The 25,225-nt window shown below is 49.3% G+C and overlaps 1 long non-coding RNA gene, 1 other non-coding gene and 1 pseudogene across 8 annotated transcripts in view; all 3 read left to right on the forward strand.

Moving 5' to 3' along the window:
* Positions 1-7,624, forward strand: part of LOC114701556 — a 34,048-nt gene extending 26,424 nt beyond the window's left edge. For 3 of the 7 annotated variants that reach the window (XR_003735844.2, XR_003735846.2, XR_003735848.2), the window contains 2 exons: positions 1,184-4,371; positions 4,760-7,624. This is a non-coding gene — a long non-coding RNA (uncharacterized LOC114701556). The remainder of the gene's footprint in view (positions 1-1,183; positions 4,372-4,759) is intronic. The other 4 variants (XR_005089919.1, XR_003735845.2, XR_003735850.2 and 1 more) reach the window with 4 other exon arrangements.
* Positions 7,625-13,222: 5,598 nt separating this feature from the next.
* LOC114701530 lies at positions 13,223-22,682 on the forward strand (annotated as a pseudogene).
* Positions 21,528-21,653, forward strand: LOC114701569. Its single transcript, XR_003735851.1, has one exon. It is a non-coding gene; the product is annotated as a small nucleolar RNA SNORA11 (small nucleolar RNA).
* Positions 22,683-25,225: the final 2,543 nt, after the last annotated feature.

The following is a 25,225-nucleotide window of genomic DNA, read 5'->3' on the forward strand; positions in this document are numbered from 1 at the left end:
GCCTTTTGTCCAGTGTGTGTTTTGGCATCTTTGTTGGAATGGAGATGTGACAGCTGTCTAGGGGATTACTGAATTTGCTCCCTGACATGAACAAAGAATTGAATGACCAGGAAAGACAGAAGACAAAGCCACCGAGAAGGGGGAAACAGCAGCTTTATCCTGTCAGGATGGCAGAAGCCTAAGGCTAGAAGTCCACTAAACCGAGGCTGAATTGGGTACTTTATAGGGCCCTTGGTTCCTCTTCTTTCCCCTACTGGTCCTGACTAGATACCTGCCATTTCCTCACAGAGTTGTCTGGGAACAAAAAGCAACCATCTTATAGAGCCTGCTTTTGTTTTCCTTGTTTACCTATGTTCCTCTAACTTTGCTTAATATCCTGTGGTGGTTTGAATAAGAATGGCCTCCATAAGCTCATATATTTGAATGCTTAATCACCAGGGAGTGACACTCTTCAAAAGGATTATAAGGATTAGGAGGTGTGGCCTTGTTCAAGGAAGTGTGTCACCAGGGGTGGGCTTTGAGGTTTCAAAGGCCCATGCCAGGCCCAGTGTCCCTCTTTCTGCCTACAGATAAGGATATTGCTCTCAGGTACTGCTCCAGTGCCTCTCTGCATGCTGTCATGTTCCCTGCCATGGTGATAATGGATTAAACCTCTGAAACAATAAGCAAGCTCCCAATTAAATGCTCCCTCTTATAAGAGTTGCCTTGGTCATGGTGTCTCTTCATAGCAATAGAACAGTGACTAAGATATAACCCCCGTCTCAGGGATTGATACTGACTGCTGTTGGAGGAGTGGGTGTTGACTGCTTTACTTACTTTCTGCTCAGAGGAAGTGGAATCTAGAGGTGTCAGTTCAAGTGAGGGGTGGTCCAGAGTGCTGTGGCCAGATTCTAGTGGGCAGTGTATCAGGGGCTCCATCTACAGGACCTTCTTTAGTAGGTATGTGGTATAAATAGTTTGAGTGAAGTTATGTCACTTGGGGTACATACTAATGCTTCCTCGAAGAGCCATAGACTATCTAACAATACCCCCACGCCCCAAGTACCAAGCCTGAGAAACTTCCTTTCCTGTTGTTGGTCAGGGGAGTCCAAGAGACTCCCAAAACAATATAGGCTATTGCTATTGCCTTTGCTCCCAGAAGTTAAAGATAAATCCCTAGTGTTGATGACATCTTGTTCTTCAGACACAGGACTTGGAGGATTTGAGCTGAACCTGACCTGAAAGCATCTTCCCTGAGGACTAGCTTTCATAATAATGGAAGGTGCTATACAAGCTGCTGAAAGAAGGAAGCAATCAATAGTCCTACCAGTCTGTGAGGCCTGTGACAAAAACATGACCAGCATTGTTAAGGTATCTAAGTGCAATGGTGACACTCACATTCTGGTGGCAACCAGCTGTTGTCTAATTGGACTTCAAGCCCTGCTAAACAGTGGAGAAATCATGCCTGGAACTGTAAACCCAGCCAACTACCTGTTGCTAATGAGGTCATGGATCTTCAAGGAGAACCTATTGATGCCATGTCTGGTAACAGTAATTCACCTAACTGCATTCTAAATATTTGCCCTTATACCCACAGATAGATGTAGCTCTCATCCCTCATCAAAGAAGTCTCTCTTTGCAAAAGACCGAGACAATTACAGAAAACTGCAACTGGCGAAAATGCAGAGAACAACTGAGTGTAGGATGCCCAACCCAAATTGGTGCATCTGCCACACAACCCCCATCTCTGAAGTTCATGGACCATCATAGAGGGCATGGAAAGATTTCAAGAGCCAGAGGACCATGAAGTTTGCTGTGGGATTGTGTCTACTAGAAATGACAGGGAATGATACCCATGATACCTCAAAAATATGGCTGCCAATGGACCTGAATAATGACCACACCAATAGGCATGCTTACTCTGAAGGGGGAAATCTCATAGGACCCCTAGACAAAGAACTACAGGCAACTAATGATTACTGAAAAAGGGATAATTAGTCTTCCCCCAGGAATGAGCCTCTAAATTTGTTACCCACAAGGGATCAACCCTGAAAACCATATACATACAAGTAACAGTAAATAGACTCAGAAGATTGTATTTATATATATATATGTATATGAAATAATAATAATAAAAAGAGGCCATGAATTTGAGAGGGAGTTAGGGGCAGACATGAGAAAGACTAGAGAGAGGAGGAAGAAATGATATAGTTTAGATTTTTTAAAATTGTAAAAGAAAAGAAAAGAGCATGGCAGAGAGAGATGAAGCTCAACTCATGACCCTTATCTCTTGCATAACTTTCTGGTCTTCCTTAATGGTGATTCTATCCTGGAGTTAAATAGTCCTTTTTTATATGCCTACATATCTAGAACTTGTGTAGTTATTGATGTCTATAAACATACAAATTTGTATGTGGGAACTTTATCTAAAGGAACTAAGCAGGACAAATGAAATAGAATTCAGAAAAAATATCTTAAGCAATTTCAGTGATTGAACTGCCTCTTTTCTTTCCATCCTTCCCCCTTCCTTCCTTCCTCTCTTTTCCTCTGTTCATTCAGCTCTTCTCCCCAGTCTCAATTCCTCGCTGCCTTTCTCTTCTTAGTGATGTGAAGATAGTTGTGTGGTTCACCAGTTTTCTTCATTAGTATCCTCTTGCCTCAAAGATCTCTTGGGCCAATGGAATACTTTTATGCCAAATCTCTGTGACTTAAGCAAACTCACTGGCGGCAGTGTAGAGGTTTGCTGAAGTGTTTGCATGTGGTGAATATCCTGGCATGTACTCAAGAGGGACTGGCTGGCCTTGGACAAGATCCTGTTGCATTTTCCCAGGGATCAGGTGTGCATCTTGACTGTCTCTTGAGAGCATGTTGGAATCAGGAAAGGTATGGGCATCAGTCTCTGCAAGGCTCAAAATAGCTCATGGAGAGAGTGCCTACAGAAAGCAGATGTGCTCTGCAGTGGCTGCTTACTGTTGCTCTCCTTGTCAAAATGGACATAGTAATTGGAGATGGGGTCATGGCTCTTGAGTGGGGTATGTTCATATGTTTGAGGTGAGCAAGGATATGTCTTTGATCTACTATAAAATAGTCCATCGAGCAGCATGTGGCAGGTGAGAAGGTCGAGGTCAGTGCTTGGCTTTGTTGAGCTGTGCATCTGTCCTTGTCCCATATGTGGGAGCAGAGTTGGGTCACTATGGGGAAGCACGTGTCCAGAAAATAGGGTTTGCTGACCTAATTGTGGGCAGTTGAAAGTGCCACATTATTGTTGAAATGAATGGTGACTTTCGAGTGCAGCCCTCTCCTCCACATTATGCTGCTGCTTTTGCTGCTGTAACAGCAGTGGTGAAGAAAGAGGTAATGTTTGGCCTTCCAGTGGGACAGATTGGGAGCAGTAGTGTGGTACAGCAATCGAAAACATTAGAAGACGCTTTCTGAGGGCAATTTTAGGTTATTCTTAAAGATACTCCTTAACAGATTCGTGGTATACGTTCCTATTGGACTTCTTTTGCTGCTGTAATTAAGAAAAATGTCTAGCCACGGGTATACAATGATTTCAAACAGAACCCCTTTTAATAGTACCAAACCAAAGTCAAAAATGTCCTTCCTTCACCCGGAGCTTCTCTCTCCCCTTTAGTATGTCCCCCCATCCCCAGAGTAACATGGCATCAAACAGATGGTTCCTTGGCATCCAGGGATTTTGTGCTCTGTTTTATATGTGTGCCCTGACTTCCCTAGATGATGGACTACACGCTGTGAAAGAAGTAAGCTGTTTCCTCCCAGGTCACTTCTGGTCGTGTGTTTTCTCACAGCAGTGCAGACCCTGAGATTCCCGGTATGTACTTCTTCCCATGGCCAGGCCTCAAATCCAATCAGAAAGTATATGTGTGCGTGTATTTATATATCTGTATAAAATTAGTGGGAATTACATACATGTATATAATGAAAGGTGATTATGTGTAATCCTCAATTTCCTTCTCCAAATTCTGTCATGTTCCTCTAGCATGCCCCCTCTTGACTTCCTGTCTTTTTTTGTAACCCTCTCAGCTCAATTATTGCTCCCCATAGGAAACCGGGCAGTAGAAACCCCTCAAAAACAACGATTCTCCCTCTCCCTGCCGCTATCAGTTGTCAGGAGCTTTTCTTCTTTAAGGGTGAATCCAGAAGAGTGCCCCTCTGAGTTTGGGCTGGCACACACAGCTTCTGTCAGTTCGTGAGTGTGGTCACCGGGGCATGGCCAGAAGACAGCACTTTCTGAGTGGCAGCGGTCACGACGGAGATGCAAGATTGCTCAGAGGGCTGAGAGTGAGAGACTTTGCTCTCTTTCAGAGAGGTGCTGAGATGCAGCTTGGGGAGTAGAATCGGTAACCAATGATGGTGGTCCCGGTGAGAATGGTGAGCGAAGTTTACCACAGTACATGCTTGTATAGAGTTGGCTCCTTGGGCAGTTTACGTGTGTGTGTGTGTGTGTGTGTGTGTGTGTGTGTGTGTGTGTGTGTGTGTGCGTGTGTGTGTGGTGTTTCTCTTTCTGTATGTGTGTAATAGCAGTTAATAAAAAAGGCCATGAATTTTAAAGAGTGAATAGGAGTATACAGGAAGGTTTGGAGGGAGGGAAGGGAATGGAGAAATATTGTAGTTACATTATAATCTCAAATGTAAAAGGAAAATTAATGAAGAATTAACTTAAGAAGGCACTAGAAGGTGAAAAAAATAAATAAAGCAGGCTAGGCAAGCCATGAGGAGCACATTAGTGAACAGCACTCCTCCATGTTCTCTGCTTCAGAAACTGCCTCCAGGTTCTTGCCCTGACTTCCCTAGATGATGGACTACACGCTGTGAAAGAAGTAAGCTGTTTCCTCCCAGGTCGCTTCTGGTCGTGTGTTTTCTCACAGCAGTGCAGACCCTGAGATTCCCGGTATGTACTTCTTCCCATGGCCAGGCCTCAAATCCAGTCAGAAAACAATTGGCTGCTCCAAAGCAGTCTTGTCAGTACTGCCCAGGTGGCAGCATCTTGCCCTTTAGGGTGCTTTAATAGTACTTGGGATCCAGAGCTGGGTAAGGCCATTGATGTCTGCTTTCTCCACAGCCTGCACGGGACCTTCCAGCACTATGAACACCAGCCGGCAGAGAGGAAACTTCCAGCTTAGTTCTAGCTTGATGTATATATGTCCTGCATGCAAGGTCTGGGGTTTCGTCACTAATAGGGTCTTGCTGTCTAGTTCCGGTGGGTGACCTACCAAAGGCGGTACCCTCCATTGTTTTGGGAGCCTCTAGCCAACAACTCAGAAGGAAGTAGCCCACAACTGGTGGTGAAATTTTTGTTTCAAAATCTGTGGCCTTTGTGAGCAGCATTATCCATTCATTTAGGGTACCTCCTTTCAAAAGTTTCAGCTCTCTGATTGGACGTAAGCCCTGCTCAATAGGAGGGAAGTCACACCTGGTACTGAAGACCTAGCCAGCTACCCAGAGCTAGTGAAGTCGTGCATCTTGGAGGAGAACCTACAACCACCACTCTACTAAAGTAGCATAATACCTACCTGTACTCTAAATCCTTATACTCACGGGTAAGTGTAGTCCTCACTTACCATGAATTTTATTTCTTTTTGCAGCAGACAGAGACTATTACAGAAAACAACGACCCATCAAACTGCAGAGTTCAGGAGCCTGGTTCCAATGGATACATCTACAAAGCAACTATATCTAAGGCTCTGGGAATGTTTCGGGAGAGGGGGCAGAATGATTCTAGGAACTAGAGATTCAGGGAACAAGCTGTGAGGCTGTCTCCTAGTAATGCCAGAAGGTACACATTATGTCTCAGCAATGTGACTGCCCAAACATGAGCTGAGCAAGGACACCAATAGACATGTCTGATTGGACAATAGACAAGCTGAACTAGGCCTCAGCCCTAGGAAATCAAACAGGTAACTAAGGAATACTGAGAGCTGGAGAAAGAGTCTTCCCCAGAGAAGAGTAGCAATTGTTAATCCTGTACCAAATGATCAGTCCTGGAAACATACATACAAGTAGCATGATACAGACTGAGCAGGTTGTATTTGAAAATATATATGTATATACATGAACACATACACAGATGCGTGAAGAAACAGTTAATGAAAAACGCCATTTGAAAGAGCAGGGAGGGCTATATGTGAGTCTTTGGAGGGAGGAAAGGAAAGGAAGGAAAGATGTAATTACAATAGCAAAAAAAATTACATTTTTTAGTCACTTTCTCAATTCAGTAAGTCTCTGCATGGCTGTTGCCTATGTCTAGAGTTTTGGTTCAACTTTTCCCACAACCCCATTGCATGTAGCAACATCCCCGTTTAAACCTTTCTAGCCCCAGGGTCCCCCCAACTCCATGTTCATGTCACATGCACTGTCCCTCCCCTCAAGACCTCCTCTCAAGGCTCCTTTCCTGTCCCCTGACTTCTGCAGACACTAACTCCTATTTAAACACAGAAATGGAAAACGAAGACGCTAGGGTCCACATGCCAGACAACATATGTGGCTTCTGTGGCTATTGTGACAGAGATGCCAAAAGCATACAGTGGAGAACAGGCAGCCGTCCTCGTTGACACATAGTCCTGGAAAACTAGATATACACGTGTAGAAGACTAAACCTGCATCCCTGTCTTCCATCCTGAAGAAAAATCAATTCCAACTGGATCAAAGACCTTCATATGAGACCTGAAACTCTGAACATGCCAGAGGGAAATATAGGGAAAATTCCTCAAGAGAAGGGTATGTATAGCCAAGAACCTTCTTAAAAGGTTCACTAGCTCAGGAAATGGGCTCCATATTTGGCAGATGGAATCATGAGGCATTAACAACATTCTCCACAGCAAAAGCCAGCAAATTGCTGGAGTGAAGAGACAGCATTCAGAATGGGTAAAAAATATTTGCTACATATCCATCAGGCAGAAAATTAATGAATAAATGGATTCCAACAACTACAAGAGAACCAAACAAGTCAAAAATCAGTGATTAAAACAAACACATTTCTCATGCATACTATATGACATGCATGTAAACAAGAGGGAGACTGTGATAAGAATAAGGAGACTAGCAGGTGGGAAGAATGTAATGAGGAGAAAAAAGAGTGTATGAGGTTGAAAATGGCTAAGGAACACTTTGAACATAAAGGGTATTAGGCCCATTGCTATTTGCAGTGTGTGTAAACCATTTACAAATGGGTGAATAGGTCTGGCCAACCTCATGAGCCATGCTGCAGCCGAGCCGTGCTGCTCTGGGGGGCCTGCACTGCCAGCTGGGGCCATGGTGACCTCCGGGGACAGGCTGCTGCAGAGGGCCATGTCTGGGTCCATTCTGCTGCTGCAGCCAGTCTATGTTAATGTCCATGGCCCATTTCACCCCCAAAGGTGGCACCGATGCCCAGGTGTGGGCTCCTAGCTGTGGCTATGTTGGTGCCCGAGGCCCATGCCACTGCTGGGGTCATGCCGATCTGGGTGTCCTGAGCTGCAACACAGGGTCATGGTGAAGTCTGGGCCTGAGCTGCTGCCAAGGGCCATGTCTGGATCTGGGGCCCTGCAAAACCATGGTCTAAGTTGATGCCCATGGATGGCTTCAGTTGCCACAGAAGTCCATACAGATTCCCAGGGTCCAAGCCACCACCTGAGGTCATGTTGGTCTCTGAGGCCCATGCTGCAGATGGGGCCATACAGATCTTAGTGGGCTGGCCTGCTACCCAGTGCCCTGGTGACAACTGGTTAGGGCTTCAGCTGAGGGCCATGTCTGGGTTCGTGGCCTTAAGGCGGCCAGTTGCTGTGCTGATGTCCCTGGCTCCTGTTACCATCAAAGGTCATGTAGATGCCAGGAGTCTGGGCCACCACCTGGGGCCTTGTTGGTGTTTAAGGGCCACACTGCCACTGGGTCCATGATAATCTGAGTGGCCTGGGCTGCTACCTGAGGCCATGGTGACATCTAGGCCCCTCTGCTGCTGAGTCCCATGTCTGGGTTCCTAAGTCTAAAACAGCCGTGGGTCTGTGTTGAAGTCCCTGGCCTGTGTTGCCACCAAAGGTTGGAGTCTGAGCCACAAAGCTGTGGGCTGGATGGTGTCCGAGGGCTGTGCCACTGCAGGAGCCATGCTGATCTGAGCAGCCTGTGCTGCCAACCAGGGCCATGATGTTGTCTAGATCTGAGCTGCTGAGGGCCCTGTCTGGGTTCGGGGTCCTGCTGCAGCTGGGATCTGTTGATATCTGTGGCCTGTGTTTCCACAGGGGCCATATAAGAACCATGCATGATGAAAGCCAAGGGTCAGGCTGAGCCAGCCCTGCCCTAAGCTGGCCCTGGCCCTCGCTGGACACTGCAGCAAAGAGCTGGCCCCAGCTCTTGGGAGAGATGGCCCTACCGCCCACCATGGGTGGGAAAGCTGGCCCTGATGGCATGGGCATGAGAGCTGGCTCAGCTGCACACCTGAATGGGGCAGCCTCATTGACCAGGTCTGACCAGTTCAACTACCACCCAGGCCCACATCCAGGGTTTTGGGTTGGCTCACCCTAACATCTGCCCCATCTATGACCTGCCAGAGCATGTGAAGGGACGGGTCCTGTGGAACATTAATCACAGCGTCTCCATGGCTGGGGGGCGCCCTCCTGAAAACTAAGAGGCATTTCAGAGAGGGTCTAGTGAGGAATGTGTACCAGAAACCAGAAGTCCTGAACCAGACCATTGCAATGAACATTGTCAAATAACGCTGATAGGACCACAGGGTATACTGTGTGACACACTGAGGCTCCCATTGCCACCAAGACACATGAAGAGGTGTTGGAGAGGCAGAGAATACAGAGGAGCAAAGTGCTTTTATTTATTTATTTAATCTCCTGACCATGGATGTTAACAAAATGGCTGGCCTCCCATGGATATCATCTTGTAGTAAGATAACACCTTGCCTTGTATTAAGGCTGTGCAAGGCAGCCCAGTGTGAGGAGTAGGGTCCCCCAAGTCTGCAAGAGTCAGGGACAGCTCCTGCTCCACTGTTAGTCCACAAGAACACGAAGCTACACAACTGTCACATATATACAGAGGGCCTAGGTCAGTCCCATGCAGGCTCCCTGGTTGTTGCTTAAGTCTCTGTGAGCTGCTGTGAGCCAGGTGAGTTGATTCTGTGGGTTTTCTCATGGTGTCCTTGACCCCTGTGTCTCCTACAATCCTGCCCTGCTCTCTTCAGCAGGATTCCCTGAGCTCAGCCTGACGTTTGGCTGTGGGTCTCTGGGTCTGCTTCCACCAGGTGCTGGATGAAGCCTCTCTGATGATATTGACTAGGCACCAATCTATGAGTGTAGCAGACTATCCTTAGGCAGCGTTACATTGACATTTTTTCTTCCACACATGTCTGGTTCTATCCTAGGTCTCTGGGCTGTCCAGCCTCTGGATTCTGGCACTCCAGGCAGTGTCAGGGGTGGGCTCCCTCTCGTGACATTGTTTGTTTGGTTTGGTGTTAATTTTCTTTTTCAATTTACTTTTGAGTGGGGGATGATAAGAGTGTGAAGGGCAGATATCGAGGGACTGGGAAATGACTGGATGGGGGTGGATGATGTAAAAATTCCCAAAGAAACACTAAGGAAAGGATGTGTAAAAGGAAAAGCAACAGCTCTGGGAGGAGCCCTCAACTTGATCTCAGGAGGTACAATATAAACAAACTATGAATGTGAAAAATATACAGAACGTGGGTGACTAAGAGGGTAAGGGCACCTTTTCCTCTTGCATAGCACCAAGTTTTATTCCCAGCACCACAAGCCAGCTGGGAACCCTCTGTAACTCCAGTTCCAGGGATCTGACCGCCTCTTGTGGCCTCTGATGCTGCAGGCACTCATGAATTGCACAGACATACACGGGGCAAACAGCAGTCATACATACAAAAATAAAAATAAATCATTAAAACATGATACCCCGGGGGTTTGCTAAACGTAAGAAAGTATGCATATGCCCTTGCCTAAGATGTTGGTGCAGTTGAGCAATCCTGTGTCCATGTTGTTTGTAAGTAAACACAGTGGTTGATGTAGGAAGTGATAGACGCACACGTTTACATTCACAGTGGGAAAATCAATTTCTTAGAGGAGAAAACGTGAGGAGGGGAGATGGGAATACAAAGCCACTTTTTAGAGCGCATGAGCATGTGACATGTGGAGGAAGAGAGCAGCACAAGAAGATGGGGGAACGCAGGAGGCAGCTGTGCTCTGCAGAGTCCTTGCTAGTGAGAGGACCACACAGAGCAAGGCTGTTGGGAGTGCTCCTGCTCAAAGCTATCACAATGCTGAAGAAAAAGTCGTCTGGGGCACTTTAGAAAGGGGTGCAAGACACAGCAGAGGCGAATGGGGAGGGCAAGCAGCACCACCTGACCAACTTAGCAGGAAGGCTTGTCAGCAAAGAGCAGCACACTTGAGAAAGAACAGATGACGGAGAGGGGTCTTATATAAAACGGAGAGTGACACGCAGTTGCATGCGGATGGAACAAACCACATGCCATGAAGCAAAGTGGAAAGGTGCGAGAGAACAGAGACTGCGCCCAAACGTTAACATTTGGAGGCATTAAAGAGATTAGAGACACTAGGAGAGCCGCTGTGTTAAAGGTACAACCCTACTTAAAAAGAAATACCGACAACCCACATTTCTGTATCTGGTCACGCTGAGGAGGAAGGTTTAGTCGAACCAGAGATGCATAGAGATGAGGACTGAGGTTCGAACCCCCAAGATCTAGAAGGATGAATACACGGTAATGTGGAGGGGCAGGATGGATGAAGACCTGTGTTCATTGAGGATAATTCTAGATCCTGGATGCACGTGTTTCTGTCCCTCTGAGTCCAGATTCTTAGGCCTGGAGGAAGGTGAGGGTGGATGGCTTGTTGAGAGAGACAAGAGAGAAGGGTGCTACAGGACAGTCAGCTGTTGGGGTTGTCGTTCTCCTCAGCAGAGGGAGGAAGGGGAACTTCTCAGGAAGCAGCAGGGAAGCTGTGGTCCTGGAATGACTTCAGATGGAGTCCCACAGAGGACGAACACTCTTGTAGTGCACAGAGGATGGTGCTTGTTCTTGGCCTCCGGGAACACACACAAAGCAACCGCTTCCTGGCCGTTTTGGTGCACACTTCAATCCTCCTGGTCCCTTCCCACTGTTTGCTGAGGTCTGTTACACACACGGAGCATGAACTCTTGGGAGTGCTGTGTATATTTTGGGGGGTGGAGGGGTGTTGAGAGGCAGCACAGACAAGGTGGGCTTTGCCTTCCTGAATGGCCATTCCTCTCTGGGATCTTCTCCAAAGGAAACAGGCATCTGGAGTCCCTCGGTGGCTGGGAAACATGGAGGACTCACTGGCACACGGGACCTCAGGAGTGCAGAGGATGGATGCAAACACTCCTTGTAAATACTGATTGAATGCCTCCCAAGGACCCTGGAGGCCAGGAAGGTGGGAAGCCTTCATGTGGCTCCCTCACATGAAGGGCACAGCCATGAATTGAGGTGGCTCATCTCGGGTGGGGGTGAGTTTCTTGACCTTTAGCATCCAAGACGATCCAGGCCAGGGGAAGTGCCCGGTGGGCAGTTGAAAACCAGGAAAGGACAGAGTGGCTGGGCAGATGGACGTCCAGACAGGCACCCGAATAATGAGAGTGAAGGGAAGAGAAAGTGGGGGCTTGGCCCTGCTTTTGTGAGGTGCTTTGTGACAAATTCATGCTGTCAGGCCTCTCATGCTGACCTGGCTCTGAAATGGTGCAAGAAAACAAAGGTCAAAGTTGTCTCCTCAGGAGAGCGGGGCGGGGGAGCGGGAGGGGCGGGGGGAGAGCTGAAGGGCAGGCTGAAGCAGTTGATGTGTTTTCTACAAGCAGGAAACTGGGCAGTAGACCCCTGGAGTCTGTCTCTTTAAAGCCCAGTAGACTAGGAGTTGGCAGGAAGTGAGAGCCTTCCAGGCTGATCCCCTCATCTGGACATAAGGTCTCTCAGGTCACAAAGCAGAAGAGAGACACCTCTCCTGTCCCTCATGGCTCCACTGGTGAGGATTGAAGTGCACCTCTGGGGGCAAAATGCTGAAGCCAGGCTGGGATGGGGGGTTTTGTCCTAAAATTGACTGGAAACCCAGACAATATGACAGAGGGGAGAGCGTGTGGAAAGGGGGGGAGCAACTTGAGAGTGGCAAGACGACTAGGTGTGACGCTCATCGTTTGGGGGTACAAAGCCCTGTTGGTGAGGGGGAGTCGGGGACCAGGTCTGCAAAGCATCCTGCTGCAGCATGCGGGTGTAGACATTCACCTCAGAGCTCTGTACCTTCTTATCTGCCCCCACCAAGCAGTGATGGAGGGCAGGGTGGAATTGCGAAAGGTCCCATTTTCCCCGTAATAGAGGCTTGTGTACTGCAGAGGAGAAGAGAACACAAGCACTTCTCTGCTTCCTTTTGTCTCATATTTAGTCCCTAGATCATGAGCCTCAGTTGCCATGGGAACTGAAGCTGAGTGTGTGATGCATTCACTGGGCTGTGGGAGAAAAGCGGAGCTGGTCCTTGAAATAAAGCCCTCTGGGAATAGAGATTTTAGCAAAGTGTTCCCGTTAAAAGAATTAGTAATTTCTAGAAATATATCGATCTCTGGGACTAACAACAGATAGGAGGAGTGGAGGGCAGGAGAACAGGAGGGAGGGAGGGGGGAGGGAGGGAAGTAGGGGAGATGGGAGAGAGGAGAGACAGGAAGAGGGATAATGGGGAGGAGGGAGGGAGGGACACACACAGGGAGACAGAGCTAGAGAGAGGGGGAGACAGAGGGAGAGAGAGCGAGAGAGAGCTAGCCCCCTACCTAGGATGTATCTTTGTGGTGTATCACACTGATGCTGCCTGGAACACTGGATTCTAGTGGTGAGGCTGCCATGAAAAGTAGTGGGGAATTTAATTAGAATCAAGGCTGTCAGGGGTCCCCGAAACTTGCTGTTTTGAACCTTATTGGCAGAGGAAGCGAGGAACAGGTCTAGCCAAGACATGGGTCAAGTGTCCTGTTAACAGGCATGGCAAGCTGTAATGTGACACACAGGACAGGCAATGAGGCATCTTGTGCCCCTTCCCCTTGGCTTCCCTATCTGCTTTCAGAGGGTCTTCACAAGGAGACCCAGGCTGCACCTCAGATGGAAAGTCTCCTGTGCTCTTCATCAGCAGCAAAAGGAAAATTCAACCCATAGTCCAAGAGGAAATCTCTGCAACACAAACACTGGCAATCCAACAGTACATGGGCAAAGCCATTTGAACCCGTCTCCATGGCAACCCGAGAAAAGATGTACATGGGGCCTGGAGAGGAGGCTGGGGTCAAGTTCACTGAGGCATTGCCAGAGCTGGGTCAGTGATCTCTGGCAGGCCATGCTCTCCTCTGCCTTGGGTTTCTCCTTTCAGTCAGGATGTCAGGCAGGAGCAGACAGCATGGGGGAGAAGGAAATGTAATTAGACGTGAGCTTAGGTAGATGGGGCGAGGGTCGGAGTGAAGACAGAGTGTGGTGTGTGGGCGGGAGGTCTTGGGCCCTCTGATTCCTCATCTACAGGATGGGTAAAATAGATCACCACCCCCCTCTGCAGTGCAGATAAATGAAGCCATAGGCTAGACAATAAATTGCATACGAATGGCCAAATAAAAGTTCTCCATAGCCAGCGAGCACTAGAAACCTGTGAATCCACACTTTTTCCTACTATTAAAAGTGGGGGAGGGGTCAGAGCGATCAGCCAGGGTGGAGGAAGAAGCTGTGTGGGAGCAGTCAAACATCATAGGTACTGCCGCCTCAGACCTGGCACATGCAGAGGTCTGGGAAAACACCTGCCAATCAGAACCCGATACCACTGTGGTGGCTGTGTGGGTAAGAGCAGCAGGTGGGTGGGAGCCCTCTGTCTCCTGTTGATGATGAGTGTGAGGAGCTGAGGCCTCCAGGTGGCCTGTCTGGCCTTCCTCTGGGACCTACAGTCTTAGTCAGGGTTTCTATTTCTGGCCTAAATGCCATGAGCATAAGCAACTTGAGGAGGGAATTGTCTTAGTTTGTAGTCCTTCTTCCAATGAACTCATGGAAGGAAGCTGGAGGCAGGAGCTGAAGCAGAAGTCATGGAGGAAGGCTGTTTACTGCCCTGCTCATCATGGCTTGCTCATCTTGCTCTCTTACAGCACTCAGGACCACCAGCAGATCGGCCTGCCATTATATCCCTGGGATACAAAAATCCAGCCCATTTCTTTTCATAACCATGCCTGCCCCAAACTCCAACGGTGGAGGGAAGCAGGGATAAAATGTACTCTTAACCTTGGCTTACCCTAGAAGATACTGAAGCACTGATAGTTCTTGGTAAGTCCAACAGTTACCAGGACAGCCCAGTGCACAGCATGATGGTATCAGTCCTAGGAAAGTGGCCTGCCAGTGGTAACACAGAGTGGACTCCTAAGGTGTGGGGGCCACAATGAGAAGAGTCTCATAGAGCAACCTGGGTGAGGCTGAGTGTCTCTGTCTGCGTCCTAGATGTGAAACATACATCCCCTGGAAGATGAATCTTGCTCATTTGGGACAGGTATTATAATATCGGTGGTCTGTCACTCCGTGGGAGGAGAAAAGGGACAGCCAGACACACTGTCCCCTCCCATATCACTCTGATTAGAAGAAGGCCAGAGCACTCTGAGGGAAAGCTGTATTAAACACAAGGTCTAGATAGGAGCCCCTGCCTTCTCTCCCACATGAAGAGCAGATTCAGGCATGATATCTGAGCCTACTGCTACCAGAGTCCAAGTCTCCAGCCCCTGTAGCCACCCAAGGCTGGTTTCCCACCCCCAAGTCTTTTAGATTACTCCAGGCAAACAGACTGCTTGCCCCTTACTTTCCTAGAATCCCAGAGCGTGGCCTGAAGCTCCCCCTCCAGGGTTCCTAAATCCAAGCCCCCATTAGTGTTTCAGCCGCAGCCTCAGCTTAGACTGGACTCACCGAGTCCTGCCTTCCACCCCTCCCCCCGCCAGCACCACATCTCTCTTTCTGGCTTTGGCCACAGTGGCTCCTGGAGATAGGGTTTTTCAGAGCTGTCCTTTGCCCCTGTTGTCTGAGCACTGATCCACTGTGTGTGCACGTGCCTCGAAAGACATGTGTGTGTGTGTGTGTGTGTGTGTGTGTGTGTGTGTATCTGCATGCATTGTCTTCCAGCCCCTGCCCTTTAAGCCACATTCTCACGCTCTCTCTGTGCATTCCATGTAAGACTCATGCCTGTGACTGGTTCCTCCAGTTCAAATCCTAATCAAATCTAGACATCCAGAAGCCCCCTCGAAAGTTCCTTTTCATCATGGAGTCTCCTCCGTGATTACCTCAGCCAAGTCTTTGTCACTGACAGACCAGCCCCTCACACACAGACTCCTGTCCTGCTTATGTCCTGCGTAGCTATCTACCCGATGGATGCTGGCCCCTCACCTCACTAGAGGTCCTGCCTCTACTCCACCATTCCCCCTCACTCTGGCTTTCATGAGCGCTCTTCTCCTTGGAACCCTCAGTATGGCTGCAGCAAGCTCCGATGTGTAACCACAATACCCCAGTGCTGAAGACACGGATGAAGCTTGAGACCAACTCAGAGAGAAGGTGAAGGCGATAATAGCTATGAAGAATTTGGTGCTCTTGGTGACTTTGGCCTCTTCAACAGCTTTACATCCATCTCCTCAGAGCCTTTGGTAGCTTGGGTAAGCCTCCCTCCTTGTCCACCTGCTTGTCCTGGTCGTTGCCCCTGGCAGAGTGGCACAGATGCAAGGGAGACAAAAGTGGCATAGACGTGCACAGGTTCCCCAAGGATTCCCTGTCCTGCTGGGGAAGGTCTACAAGACCCAGACTAGCTGCTGGGAAAAGACTGGGTTTTCCCGGGAAGCAGGATGCCCGGCCCTCCCCTCACTTCTCATGGCTTCTGACCTTGCAGAATGAGCCCTGAGAACTGAAAAACCCTGTGCTGGCCCAGACACTGGAGGGGGCACTCCAGCTGGGTTCTGAAACCCTGGTTGGTGGCGGGAAGACCAGGGCCTATGCTGCCAATATAGCCTTGGCCTCTAGCACAGCTGCATGGTCTGCTGCAGCTGCTGTCTGCAGATCTGCCAATCGAATGGTCACCAACCATCTGGTGACTCCACAGCAGGCCCCAGGAGTCAATGCTCAGCCTTGGCAAGGGGACACCCCAAAGATAATATTTGTCTCTGCAGATCTCCCAGGGTTGGTGGCTGCCCCTGGAACACCACGAACAACTCCGTAATCCCAGACTACCTCTAGCCCAGGAGGTGGCTACCAAGGGGCCAAGTAGGGCCTGTGATTTCTCTCAGACTCTAAGAGTCAAAGAGGTGGATGCCATCCAGCCTCAATAGCCTTCCTGGACCAGTACGATATCTTTGATTTCACTCAGCCAGCAATTATCAGTGGGATTGCTGCGGGCCGCAGGAATATCATAAGAACTCAGCTGGTTATGGCAAAGTCACTACCTGGAGGAATAAGGGAATTCCTCCAGAGGAAGCCAAATCCCAAGGAGTTTTTGGTGTTACTTGGCTTGTTATATATCAGCTGTATTCTGTTATGAAAATCATGTGTGCCTTCATAGCTTTCCCAATTGACTTTTCCCTAAGAAGGGCTAACAATGTGGACTGATCACTCTCTAGACATACACATTCCAGGCATTTGGAGAACAGCCTCAGGAAAGGCTTTCTCTGGAATCAGATATCTCCCCTAGCCACTTTCAAGGACTAAAGGAGACATCCCCCAGGTGGTCACCCAATTTCCGAGGATTAACAGTGATAACAACTCACAGGCGAGTCTCCTGACTTAAGGTAAATTCCACAAGGGACACCGCCTAGGTCAGGTAGACATTAAGTAATATCTTTACACAATTTAGCTCAGACCCCTCCTTTCTTACAGCCTTACTAACTTTATAGATCTCTAATTACTTACCTAACCACTTCTAGGAATATTTAGATAACCTTCTGTGATAACAGCTATGCTCAGCCAGAACTCCCAGTTCAAGCCTCCCTGTAATTATCATCATTGGCAGCATCCGGCCAGGTCCATCACCGGATGGAGGAAAGTACCTTATCAGAGATACCTCTGTACTCTCTAAGAACAGACTTAAGCATCCGGGTTACCTGTTTGAGAAGGCCTGGCAGATGTGTCAATTAAGCCTATTCTTATCACCCCTTCATTTGACCCTGGAAGCCTGGCTTTGCACTGCTAAGGAAATACTGCTTGTAAGTGTATATAGACCAGAACTCCCAGGGCAGGAGACTCAGAGAAGAGAGAAGAGAATGGAAGAACGAGATGGGTAAGAACTTGAGAGGAACGAGCTGAGATGGGGAAGAACTAGATTGAAGAGCTAAAAGAGAGGACTAGAGGAACGAGATGGAAGATGAGGAAGAGCCAGATGGGGAAGAACAAGATGAGGAAGAGCCAGATGAGAGAGAAGGAGACGGGAGAGGAGCTGATGGGGAAAGAACTAGATAGATGAGAACCTAGAAGGGACAGAACTAGATGAAGGAATTAAGATAGAACCTAGAGGGGACAGTAGATAAATATAGAGAGAAATCAGGCAAGAAAGGAGCTAGACATGAGAACAGAACTGAAGCTGTGTATAAAGGATGTTATGCCAGAAGAATTAAAGCGAATGGACCAAAGAACTCTGCGTGCGTAGACTGATTTACCGACCCTAAAGAATAGATTCTCAGCTGGTTGATAGAGCCTTCCGCGGACCCTGGGAGGGGACTATCGAGGGGCTGGACCCCCATAGTCCTCGATATGGGATGGCCTTTCCATGCTCCATGAGATCTGCCAGGACCCAAGAGGCCATGCCAGAGAGCCCCGGGGCTGCTTCTAGAATGCCTCAGACATCCCCTGCCAGGAAAGGGGCATGACCATCAAATCTGGGGAGGCTCTGGCTCAAACTGGATGGGTGGAGCCTAAAATGTTATGGCCACAGCTGCTGCCAAGGCCAAAACAGCCACAAGCATCCTAGAGCCTGAGGGCAGCCACCATTGCCCAGCACAGTGGTGAGCCCTGGCTCTGCGTGGGAGACAAGAGGACCAAGCAGATGAGAGCTCCTTTGTAGTCATCTGTGGTCTCTCACTCCTAGCTTTTCTTTCTCTCTTCCTCTCCTGTCCATTCCCCTCCCTCTTCTCTCCTTTCCTGTCTTCCCATGTCCCCTCTCACTCCTCCCCTCCCCATCCCTCTCCCTTATGTGTCCATTTTCCTCCACTACACATTTTTCAGCATGTTTTGGTGACTCCATGTAGTTCCTATTCTCTGGTCTGGTTGGAGAATGCACCAGCCACTGCTCGTACTTCTCTTGCTGCCAAGAGCCTGAATGGGTAAGGGATGCAAGGAGCATTCTCGAATAGAGCATCTGGAAGCCCTGTACATGTCTGTCACTTCTGATGTAGTCCAAGCCCCTGGATGAAGGATATGAGAGCAGTGAGGAGGAAAGAGGTTCTGCTATGGTCCCTTCCACCTGAATAGTACCTCAGCCCCCATTGACACCGAGGGCTCAGATAGTACCTAGGTCCCCAGTGGCCCCAAGTTTGCAGTCATCGAGGCAAGTGTTGTGCCAGCCCCTGAGCACCATGACCCTTCTGCAAAAGAGAGTAAGAAGCCCATCTCCCCTGTCTTGTTCCTCTCCTCCCCTATGGGCTAGCACTCTGTGCTTACCCATGTCTTGATTTATTTCCTCTGGTATGACTCCAGGCCAATAAGCTGGTGAAATTCCTGATGACAAGAAGGCACCCATCAGGTAGGCAGGTAGACAGTCTGTGCCTCTGTGAACATCCCTTTGCTTATGTACCCACTGTTCATGCTGGAGTGGTTTCTCTGGTCTCTCAGCACAGTGCTTAGAATGGCTGTCTTCAGCTGGAATGACCAAAGGGCTGAGTCTCTGAGGTCCCTGCTCAGACCAGGTGCATTTATTTGCCAAGCGTCCCCCCACCATCCCTGCAAATATGCTGAAGGATGTCATCAGAGAATATGATTAACACTGGCCTAAGGTCGTTGCAAGATGCACCTACACTCTGGAAAAGGGGGTAATGATGGGAAAAACTTCAAGCTATAAGAACCCTCAGGCAGGCTGTGGGCCATCAAGTCCAACTTCCCCTCGTGATTGCTCTAGAGGCCTCCTCTGGCAGTGCGGTGGCACACGTGTCCTCCCCAGTGTCTCTGTCTCCTAAGGTAGATGCTACTCATTGTCTCTGCTTGCCCCAGTTTCTCTTGCAGTCTCCCACACGTGTGGACTCCTGACTGAGAGCCGAGGAAATGTCCTGGCCAGGGCTTGACTGTGTGCATTAATCCCCAGCGCAGGGTCTGAGTTCACTGGCTTCTCCGCAAGTAGAACTTAGGCATCCACTGAAGGAAATAGACAAGGAAGAACACCCATTCTTGTCTACATGAGGGATTCTTCTGCTGCCTTTGGGGGAAGTAAGAAAGGCAGAGGAAATGCTGCTGCCCTTCCCCTGCCCGTATGCTCTCAGGACCTAAGGGCCCAGGAAGACTCTCACTCTCAAGGAAGCGCACACAGCGACTGCAGGTGGAAAGGCAGCATGCTGGGCAGGCCTGTCTGCTTTGGGGGTTTCGCATGCATGCACCCATGGAGGTGCACACCTGCACACACACAGCTTGGGTGAAAAGCAGCTTGCTCCTTGGTCTGGGATGGACAGGTTAGTCCTCCATGGAGATGCTTGCATGTAGATCTTCAGGCAGACAGGACCAGCAACCCCCGCATCTGTATTTGCACACCTTATGGCCTTCTGCAAAGCTTCTGCTCCCAGCCCTGTTCCCTGCTTTACCCCCCCACACTACGCAGAACCCAGGGAAGAGAGGATCAGCTCGCCCCTATTAGGGATGAGGCAATTCAGTCTCAGGCTGTGGAGCTTGAATCGTCTCGGATGGGGAAGAGGACCCTTCATGTGGCAGGGAAGAATTGTCCTTCTGTCGAAAGAGGCTAATGGAGAGCTGGTTGCAGTGTGGGGGAAGCAGCCTCCAGACAATGTCACTGTTCCTCCTTGTTAGAACCAAGGATGCTCCCTGGCTGAGTTTCCTCTTGGTGGTTCTGGGTATCATTGTCATGAATGGGCACCTGAGGTGGCAAAAGTGAGCGCTCCCCCTGCTGACGGGACTCTGCTCCTGTGCTGCCATCCACGTGTGTCAAACCCTTGCTCCCCAACTTCCTTTGCTGCTGTCCTTGAGGAGACACTCCTCAAGATGGGGCAGGTCCTGTGCCTCCGTGCTCTCAGAAAAGAAGAGCTCCCAGGATTAGACTAGTCTGAGATGGGACTCTGGTGCCCTGAGCTAGGAAGACAGCCGATGGCTCTCACCACAGCAGATGCGTAGCTGTCTGGAACTCCCAGAGCCTTCCCAGCCCACCGTCCCCAGATGAGATCCCAGACAGTGAGAGTTGGGGGGCAGTGTCCATCCTTTCTGCCAGGTGTCTGGGACTAGTGTTCCTGTGGCATCTGCCATGAGGGTGTGGCCTTTTGTTGGGGTGTGCTCCTGCAGGGAGTGCTCCTGCACGTATCTCTCACTGCGGCTACCACCAGTCATGGGGGGCTTCACTTGCCCTCAGAATGAAGTACCCATTCCTTTGTGATCTGAAAAAAAATCACACTGACGACTTTTGTAAAGCAGAAGCAAGAGTTGCATGCGTTTGTTTCACTCATGTGGGAACCTTGATGGTAGTCAGGTGGGGAAGACCATTCCCTAGGCCGAAGTGCAAAGTATAGGACCTCTGGCCTCTGGTGTGGACATGCATGGTGATCAAATATGCTGGTGTCTCAGTTAGGGTTTCTATTGCTGTGAAGAGACCCCAGGACCACGGCAACTCTTATAAAGGAAGACATTTAATTGGGGCTGGCTCATAGTTCAGAGGTTTAGTCCATTATCATCACGGCAGGAAGCATGGTGGCATGCAGGCAGACATGGTGCTGGAGAGGCAGCTGAGAGTTCTACATCTGGATCCACAGGCAGCAAGAAGAAAGTGTGAGCCACTGGGTCTCGCTTGAGCTTCTGAAACCTCAAAGCCCACCCCCACATTGACACCCTTGCTCCAACAAGGCCACATCTACTCCGACAAAGCCATGCCTCCTAATAGTGCACTCCCTGTGAGCCAATGGAGGGGGTCATTTTCATTCAAACCACTATAGCTGGGGTGTGGGAGGAGGAAATTCAGGGCCTTCTGGGGCGGGTGGAGAAGGGGGCACTGATTGACGGCGAACACTACGCAGGGGCAGAGTGCGATAGGACCACCATCTCACTAAGCACTTGCTGTGCAGATTCACACACAAAACTCCCCTATCTCACATCTGAGGAGACTTGCGCTCTGAGATCTGAAGGCTCTGAGCATGTTCCATAGTGGAAAAAGCCAGGGCACACCCGTTCTTTGGTCCTTAGAGAATGTGCAAGCGCGGACACAGGCAAGTATGTGCACGTGCCATGCTGCACGAGGTCCCCCAGTCACAAGGGCTTGTATACACACAGAGAAGTACAGGGATTTAAGAGTGCCGGCGTCTTCCTTTCTAGTCATTGTCTGTGTGGCTTAGCCAGGGACTCTTGCACCCGGGTGTGCTCAGAGCAAAGGGCTTAAAGAATGACTCCTCTGTTTACAACACATCCAACAGAAGTCTGGAGCCACTGTGATAAGAAGCAAAACTGTGGCTTTGCTGTGAGCAAATATCCTACACAGATTCTGAGCTGGACCACTGGCATAAGGCTGTGAAGCTCTTACTTTTGGATGCTGAGGTGTTGGGAGAGGCAGTGCAGACCCCCTTCTGCAAGCTGAGGCACATCACTGGGGTAGGAAAGGGTCCCCTGGAACTCACTGGGTCAGCAACAGGTCTGCTTGGCTAGAAGAAAAGGACATTTTCTTCTTACTCCAATGTACCTGGAATACCAGCAGATCTCCAACAGCACCTGATCAGAGTATGAGTTCCTCTGCACTCTTTGAGCCTGCCATGAGACCAGCAAGATGGGGGTCCTGAGACTCACTGCACAGGTACAGGAGATCTGTGCCTTGATGGGTTCTTTGCTGAAGCCTTATGCAGTGACTCTATCACAAAGGAAGCTCTCAGAGGTCCATAAGGAATTTAGCTAGAAATTCATAGATGTCATTCTATGTGTTCTGGGAGCAGGAGGATTCCCAGCTCTGGCATAGAACAATAGGGGTTTGATTCCAGTTATAGTCCTTTTTTTGCCATTGTGCCTAACATAGGATGGTGTGGCAGCCATCAGGTGCTCCCTGAATGTGGGATGCCCTGTCTTTAAACTTCTGTTCCCCACATCAGTACCAGAACCAGGATTCCTGGGAGTGGAAGGCCTATTTCTTAAAGGCAGTGGATGATGCTTTCTAGAAGATGGATGTGGATATGACCAAGAAACATGCCAGGGCCCAGATGAGGACCCGGGTGATTATTGGGGATAAAGCTTTGATTGGACCATAGAGCTGGGACAACATTCAAGCAGAGCTGCTGACCTGGGATGAAGATGGAGATTTTGGTGATGCTTGGGCCAGGATCTCTTTTGTATTCTGGGCCAGGTATTATCAGTGCATCCTAAATAGCAACCGTGTCAATGCGAGAGCCATATGGAGAGCTGGTGTCAGCAGCAGCACCAAGGACGGGGCAGAACCAGCATCCTAGATAGCCTCAGCACCTGCTCCAGCATCTGGACTAGAGATACCACCAGAGGTGGCACCAGATTCTCCTATATCCACTAAGATCATCCAAGGGACATGATGCTCTAAGGAAGGGCTGAGGAGCAGCTGAGAGATGTTGGGGGGGGCTGATGAAGGGTGGCCCTGATGGCGGGGAAGCATACTTGTTTCATTGTTTGTGTCTCTCCCTTGTTGCTGTGGTTCAGTTTATGTTCTTCTCTTTGCTTCCATGTTCCTGGCAGCTTTGAGGATCTGAAGCCATTCCCATACCTAGCTACTCTCTGTCACTCAGAGTCCCTCTCACATAGCACTCTGGTTTTTCTCCCTGGAGCCAGAGGTCATGTGTGACGAAGGCTGTGTTGCCCTTTGTGTTTTTCTTGTGTGTTTGTGTGTTTGGTTTCAGTGTTACATTAAAGTTGCAAAATTAATGTGGATGTCTTCCTTTACCTATGTGTGAGTTGTAGGAGACCTGTGCATGGCTGAGCTCCTGACTAGGAAACTTGTACAGACCACCCAGAGTCAGTGGACTCAATTCCGAGGAAGGACCTTGGGTATGTGCAAGGTGGTGTGTGGTATGAAGGCTCACAAGCTAACTGGGGAGAACTTGGGTTCAGAGAGGAATCTAGATGAAAGCACACTAGGGTTGCTCTGAAGCACTGGCTAGATGCCAAGAACAAAAAGAAAAAATGGCATGGTGGGCCGGAGGTTGGGACCAATGCCCTTTCTCCAGGGACAGAACGCACAAGCACTCACCCACAATGCCTAATTGCCCCCCAAATCCTGCTGTCTTTGTGGATACAAGGGTGTGTAAGCTTTCACTCATCACTCTGATAATAACTCAAGACTTCCTCGATGGGACAGGGTCTTAAGACAAATGATGCCAGCCTCACAACCATGGTACTCCGCTGAAGTCATTAAGAGGGCTGGGGACTGCTGACAAAGAAAAAATATGACAAGAAAAAAAAATTTCTGAACACCTACCCAGCCCAGTTTTTTATGTGGCTAGGGACTCTGATGCTCTTCCCTGGAAGATGATGTCTCCCAGTGAGACCAAGGGCAGGCCAAGGAGGGGTGTAAGGAAGGCAGTGAGGGAAGAGACAGGTTGATCTCCTGGGAAGGGTTCGGTAGCAAGCAGGGACAGTGTCCAGAGATTCCTGGGCTGTCCCAAGAATGTCCACAGCCAAGCTGGGCAGAGTCTCACTTGGCCAGGAGGGAGGCAGTAGTTGCAAAGCCCCTGCCTCCACATTGCTTCTCTTACCCAAGAAGAAGCTCCCATGGAGGCTACACTGAGATCAGGACTTGGAGTGTCTGTAGAAACTGTAAGGCCCAGTGGAAAGTGAAACTCAGGTCTGTTGGCAAAAATATAGTTAAGAATTGCAACACAGTGACAGTAGCGCAGTATACCAGACTGGAGCCCCTTAGAGTGTGTGTGTGTGTGGGGGGGCTTTCATAGGTCCCACACCTAGGACCCAACTGTGTTTTTTGCAACAGACTTTGAGGTTGGGAGGAAATCCACCTTGGTGGCCTGTGCTGTTTTTCTGGTGTTAGGCTTGACATTTGGCCACATGGACATGGTGGGATTTTGACAGTCACTGATTTACAATGTTTAACTGGTATATAGACATGCAGAGACACGAACACATAGAAATGGAGTCTTCCTTTTCATGTTCCCACCTCTGGGACGGAAAACATCCCACAGGATCCCAGGCCAGGTATGTTTTGTTGTTCCCAGGATGGCTAGGATCTCGTGACACAATCCTGAAAAGTTTTTGGTGCATATCTTCTCTGGCATTGGGGCAAGAACACTAACCATAAACCATGAGTCTGAGTGTGAGCACCATGTGCAGAGCGTGCTTGAGATAGGATAGCACACAGGAGGAAGAAACAGCTACGAAAAGTTGGTACATCCCTTCATGGGTGCTGCTACCCAGCCTCCTCCCAGACACCGTTCCAAGAGGGCCTCACCAGGGATCCACACCTGATACTACTCTACAGGAGGTCTTGCTGAGAGCAAACAGGACCCGGAGAAGGGGAGCAGCCAAGGCAGGCTGAAAAGATGGAGAGAGATACCGTGGTAAGTGTTCAGACAGTATGTGGTAGCTACTTTTATTTCAACATGAGATAAGCTAGTGTTATTTAGGAAGAGGGAACCTCAATTGAGAAAACTCCACCAACAGACTGGCCTCTGGAAAGTCTTATGAGAAAATACCTGTGGGTATTTTCCTGATTAAAGGTTAAAGTGGTAGGACCCAGTGGATTGTGGATGATGCCACCCCTGGGCTGGTGGTCCTGAGTGCTGTAAGAGAAAGATGAGCAAGCCATGATGAGCAGGGCAGTAAACAGCCTTCCTCCATGACTTCTGCTTCAGCTCCTGCCTCCAGCTTCCTTCCATGAGTTCATTGGAAGAAGGACTACAAACTAAGACAATTCCCTCCTCAAGTTGCTTATGCTCATGGCGTTTAGGCCAGAAATAGAAACCCTGACTAAGACCGTGGGTCCCAGAGGAAGGCCAGACAGGCCACCTGGAGGCCTCAGCTCCTCACACTCATCATCAACAGGAGACAGAGGGCTCCCACCCACCTGCTGCTCTTACCCACACAGCCACC

Source organism: Peromyscus leucopus, chromosome X (genome assembly GCF_004664715.2).
Source record: "Peromyscus leucopus breed LL Stock chromosome X, UCI_PerLeu_2.1, whole genome shotgun sequence".
In the NCBI taxonomy this organism is placed as follows: domain Eukaryota; kingdom Metazoa; phylum Chordata; class Mammalia; order Rodentia; family Cricetidae; genus Peromyscus; species Peromyscus leucopus.